The sequence below is a fragment of the Tupaia chinensis genome, unplaced genomic scaffold (genome assembly GCF_000334495.1).
Source record: "Tupaia chinensis unplaced genomic scaffold, TupChi_1.0 Scaffold138365_1, whole genome shotgun sequence".
Taxonomy (NCBI): Eukaryota; Metazoa; Chordata; class Mammalia; order Scandentia; family Tupaiidae; genus Tupaia; species Tupaia belangeri.
Genome location: NW_006198262.1, coordinates 414827 through 421026, shown reverse-complemented (window position 1 = coordinate 421026; position 6200 = coordinate 414827).

Sequence of the window (6200 nt, the reverse complement as noted above, 5' to 3'; positions counted from 1 at the left end):
CTGGAAGGGCGGGGGCACTGGGGCGGGGTGTCAGGGGAGCTGGGGGCGGGGAGGCAGTGATCCCCAGAGCGGGAGGGAGTGGCTAGTATGAAATGTGGCTACGGCAGTGAACGCGTGTGTTGCTCGGCCAGAGACGGGCGCGGGCCAGAGAGGGGCCCGACGAGTCCCATGGTCTTACTTCACCTTAAAAATAACTGCGAATGGGTCTGGATGCTTGAGTGCACATCGATGTTTGTTGTGGCACGATCCACAATTGCTAAGACATAGAACCAACCCTAATGCCCACGAACAGATGAATGGGTTGAAAAACTGTGGCACATATACTCTATGGAATACAATTCACCCATAAAAAATAAGACCATGGCTTTTGACAGAAAGTGGAAGAATATGGAAGATATACTGAGTGAAGCAAGCCAGGCTATAAAGGAGAGACATTGTATATCCCCACTTAATATATACCAAGTGTCCGTACTCTGTGATGGGAATTGATTGACTAAAGGATATAGAAACACAGTAAATGGATGTGAATACCTGATATACTGTGTGTGAAAGAGTAGAGTCTGAGGAAGACCATTTAGAAGGAAAATAGAAAGGCAAAGCATTGAAGGGATAAAGAAATGTGGTATTTGTTGGTAATTTTATAGTTTATCCACTAGACAAGGGAGAAATGTTCACAAGTTGGAATATTCACTTTGTAAGCTAAATAATGTGATTGAATGTATAAAAGAAAATGAAATAAAAAATATTTTTAAAAAATTACTGTGAATGCAGCAATTTTTTACTTGCATATCCACATTGTATTTAAGCATAAAATACTGTCTTCTTCATGACAGTTACACATCAGCTTTTAATCCCCAAACTTTGGTATAAAATAGACCAAAGTCTCACAGAAATGTGAGGTTTACTACAATAGATGCCTTGGGAATGCACTTGTGTCTTCTTCAACACAGGCCTATGAAGCCTTTTAGTTTCACCGGAATTTTAGGAATGCTGCCTGAGGTGTGCTTGAACCAAGTGGAATCCCACCTGGGTCTGCCTGGCTGTTCTGTCCTTGGATATGTTGCTCTGGCAAAACTGAAGCCCGGAAGAGTTGAGGTGAGGATGTACAGGAAGGGAAGCAGAAACCTTGCTACTATGTCAGGGGAAAAAAAAAAAAAGGAAATTCATTTCCCAAGTATTGAAGCCAGACTAACAAAAGAGGGAAGAGGAGGCTACTGAAAACTTAATAGCAGTGGGAAGAGGAATAAGGAACTGGGAAATGAGAGACAGGGGAAAGATGCTGCCGTTCCCAAACCTGCAAGGAGCTTGTTCTGGAAAGGAGGAAGGACCGTGTCTAGAGTTTCTGGGCTGTGCAGGACAGGATGCAGAAGGGATGCAGCCAACTCCAGAGAAACTCCCAGGAAAAAGTGAAATCAAGGGCTTCTAAAGCAGGGATGTAATAAGAAGCTAACAGGCTGGAGAGTGGTAAGGAGTTGCAGCCTTCCTGCTCACACTGTGCAGTATAGAAAGGCGGCTGAGAGACCTAGAGGCCTCAACAGCAATAGCAGACCCAGATCACATCACTTCTCAGAAGCGTGAATGGGTGTACACTTATATATACACATGGGAGAGGGTAGTAATGCTCCATCTGCATCCTCAGGGAATCCCAGCTGGGCTCAAGAATTAAGGTGACAGGGCCAGCCAGTGGAGTGGAGGCTAAGGTGCTAGATCTCACATGGCTGACACCACAGTTCAAGTCTCAGAACTGGTGGCTTAAAAATCATATTCGGTGCATGTGTATGAGTGTGCCCTAAATCCTGAGAGGAGAATGAAGGACAGGGGATTGTGGCATGGCCATCCTACCTAGGGGAGACTGTGATTTCTCACTTTCTTTCTCCCTCTCTGTTTCTCTCTCTGGTGAGTGTGCATGCAAACAAAAAAAAACCCCACAAAACTAGTAAAACAAAATGTAGCTGACATAGATCAACAGGTGACAAGCACATACATTTATTTTAAAACAAGTTTTACACAGAAAACCCAAAGAAGCAGTTGGAATCAGTTACTTATGTACTGTATTAGACAAACAAAAGAGAGTTGTGAAGAAGCAACTAAATTATGTGAAGAAGCTTAAAAGGTCAGAATTAATTGAACAAGGTCTATATGGATTTCTATCAGTGTCAGCGTATCATTGACAATAAGGATGTTGCTTCTCTAGTTCAGGGAGGGTGTCTTTCATGTTATAATTTCACCCAGCTTTTAGGAAACAGAAAAGGGGCCAGCCAGTGGTGTGGTGGTTGGAGCAACTAGATAGACATGGCCTACTGAGTGGTCAGTTCCTGACCTGGCAGCTTGTAAAACATGTCAGGCATGTGTGCATATGTGTCCAGAATCCCTAGAGGAAAGTGGAGGAGAAGGGATTATGATGTGGCCACCCCCCATGCCAGGGGGATGCTTTCTTGTTTTCTCTCTTTCTGTGTCTGTCTCTCTCCAGCAAGCAAACATGCCCCATAACAAAAACTAAAAAGAAAGAAAGGAAAGAAAAGAAAGAAAGAAAGAAAGAAGAAAGAAAGAAAGAAAGAAAGAAAGAAAGAAAGAAAGAAAGAAAGAAAGAAAGAAAGAAAAGAAAGAAAAGAAAGAGAAAAAGAAAAAAACAAAAACAAAAAACAGAAAAAAAGACAGAATCTTGCACAGGCTGTTTCTTTAAGTGCCTTAAATTAATATTTTGAGATGGTATGGTCTTAACTCCTTCACATACATATACAGCATATATAATTAAAAATAAATATACATGGTTTGAGTCCCAGACCTGGTGGTTTGCTTTCTCCTCTCTCTCTCCCTCCCTCCCTCCCTCTCTCTCTCTCTCTCTTTCTCTCTCTCTCTCTCTCTCTCATCAAATTTAAAAATAATAACAACAAATAGAATTAAATAAATAATTCTTTTTAAAAAGCAAATATAAATATTTATTTACTTCTTACTCAGATATGATATGCACAAATAAAGGTACAAACATCCTAAATGGCCAGTTCTTTTTATCCACACATCAGTAGTGTGCTGGTCAGTTTTCATTGGGTTTTGTCCTGGTAACAAATAGCTCCCAAATCTCAATCAGTCATAATCAAGTGTTACTGCTTACTCTTGTTTTATATCATCTGCAGTGCAACTCTGCTCCTACATCTTCATTCTGAGATCCAGGCTGAGGAAGCCATGGCTCTTGGGAACATGTCATTCTTATGATGGATGGAGGGAAAGCAAGAGAGATGGAGAAGCCATGCCATAGCTCTTAAAACTGTAGCACAGAACCAGGACACATTGATTCTGCTCATATGCCATTGGCCAGATGCAGCCAAGTGGTCAAGATGGATATCAGGGGCTAGGAAACTACATATGCTCTACAGGGTGGTGTCAAGTCCAAGACTTTAACTCATGGCAGCTGCATGTACGTGCATGCCCAAGATCCCAAGAGGAGACTGGAGGAGAAGGGATTGCAGCATGGCCATCCCCCCTGGGGGGTGATTTCTCACTCTCTGTCTCTCTGTCTCTTTCTGTCTTTCTGGTGAGCGCATGCTCCCTACAGAAAAAAACTCTCAAAAAAAAAAAAAAAGATACAGAGACTTGAGACCAACAGGTGGCATGGTGGTTAGGGCACTGGACTCCCACTTGACTGACCACGGCCTAAGTCCTGTTCTTGGTGTCTTTCTTTCTCACTTTCCCTCTCTTTCTGGTGAACACACATGCCCTATAGCAAATTTTAAAATAATAGCAATAATGAGAGCAGCAGATGGCAGAATGGTTACATCACTGGACTCTCACCATAGTCAACCATGGTTCGAGTCCCAGACCAGGCAGCTTAAAACTCACACTGGATGTGTGTGCATGCATGCCCAAATTTCCAAGAGGAAACTGGAGGAGAAGGGATTCTGATGTGGCCATTACCCCAGGCTGGTGATTTCTCACTTTCTGTCTCTCTATTTCTGTCTTTCTGGCAAGCACAAATACCCTATAGCAAAAATCTCTCTTAAAAAAAGGGGGGGGGAAATAATTATTCAAAAAATGATACAGAGACTTTAAAGAGGACATCGAAGTTAAATGAGGTCATATGGGAAACCTGAACTCCATAAGAACTGACATCCTTGTGAGAAGACAATTTGAACACAGAGAGAGGCATAAGGGACAGACATTCCAGACAAACGGCCCTACGAGGTCACAGTGAAAAGTAGCCATCTGCAAATCACAGAGAGAGGCCTCAGGAGAAAGCAGCCCTGCTGAAACCTTCACCTTGGCCTTCCAGCCTTCATCACTGTGAGAAATGCATTCCTACTGTTTAAGCCCCCGTCTTGATACTCAGTTATGGCAGGCCTAGCAAACTAACACAGTCACTCAAGAAAGTTTTTTTTTTAATTTTATAAGTTTTATTTGGCTGTTTAGTATAGGTTGATTTCTTTAATCTTATTTTTATTTTATCAAAGTTGATTTTAATTGTTCTTTTGGTCATAGTCACAATTCCATTATTGTTGTCATCTTTGGATATACTTCTACTGCCTTCCCCCCCCCCAGTCATTTTTTTCTGATTCTTGGCATATTGATCTTTTTTTTTAATTGGATATTAAATGCTGTGTTTCGACTGTTTTGATTGTCTGAGTTTCTTTTTCTTTAAAGAATTTAATGCTTGGTTCCAACACTCACCTATTTGTTGTTCAGTTTGATCTTTTTCTGCTGGTTTTGAAACTCTGTTAAAGCAGCTTTGGGTTAGTCTTTACTCTAAGGATGGTTTATCCCATCACAGAGGACTGGCCTTACAGGGTCTTTACTGACTACCCAGGTGATCAACAAGGACTCTCCACTCTGGCTGCATAAAACTCAGAAGCTTCCTAGCCCTGTGAATTATGGGATCCATTCAGTATCCAGCATCCTAGTGGCTTCATGGGCATGGCTTATTCAGGGAAGACTCAAGGGACCCCTAGGCAGGTTTCTGGAGCTTTTTGTCTGTATAGTTCCTCTCTTCTGGAACTCTAATTCAGCATTTCTGAGTCCTGAACTCTTCCTCCGAAACTTCACAAGACAGCCATGATAGGCCTGGATTCCTCTCCCTGATCTGTATCAAGAATGTACCTCTCTGGACCAGCAGTTGGCATAATGGTTACGTTGCTGGACTCCCATGTAGTCAACCGTGGTTCGAGTCCCAGACCCAGTGGCTTAAACTCACACCGGGTGCATGTGCATATGTGCTCAAGATCCCAAGAGAAAAATGGAGGAGAAGGGATCACAGTGTGGCCATCCCCCGGGGGGTGATTTCTCACTTTCTGTCTCTCTGTCTCTCTGTCTTTCTGGTGAGTGCACACGCCCTATAGCCAAAACCTCTTCAAAAAGAATGTACCTCTCAAACAAAGCAGGGAAGACTGTGTAACCCAGTTAACTTGTCTGCCTTCTCTTGGGGATCAGGGCTCCATGTTGCTCAGTTCCCGAAAACAGCTGATTCACATATTCTAAGTTTCCAACTTATGTGGCAAGAGGGTAAATCCATACGGTGCAGCTCCTCGTGTAAGGAAGTAGAAGTAGCCAGTTCCCTTTGATATAGTTGGGTTGTTTCCAATAGTCTCTGTCCTCTAACGGCTGTGTCTACACTCAGGAACATGCAGTCTCACACCCAGATGGGTGCATGTGTCGGACAACACTCCTATAGGGGACGTCCAGGTCAAATTGTACAATGACTTAGGAATTTTCAATATTGAGCTCCACATTGCCTCACTGAACGGCAGCCCAACATGCAGCTCCTACAACAGAACAGGAGGGTGTTTGCGGGGCTCTCCAGGCCTGGTCCTGCTGGTCCCGTCCTGTGCCCACCCTGCCCTGCAGAAAGCTCCAAGCCAGGACCGTTCTCCTCCCAGCCTTCATGTCTGAGCACACTCTCATCCTGCTGTGGCTTGGCCAGCTCAGGTGTATTCTCTTCCCTCCGTCCACACTGAGATGTCCACACTGATGCTCATCTTCCCCCTCTCAGCTGAAGTTCCCCAGGTTGTAGAGCCTGAGGTCTCTGAAACCCCCTAAGCCTTCCATGGCGGAGTGATGTGTGGCTCTACCCTGGGTGGAGTTTCTTTCTTTGGGTCAGGGGGTCCATTTCTCCATTGAATCAAGCACAAGAGGATCCCGCCCCCCGTACCAGCACCCCAGAGCTCTCCCTGAGCTGATCTCAGAGGCGATGAGAGAGGTGTCTCAGCCTCTGG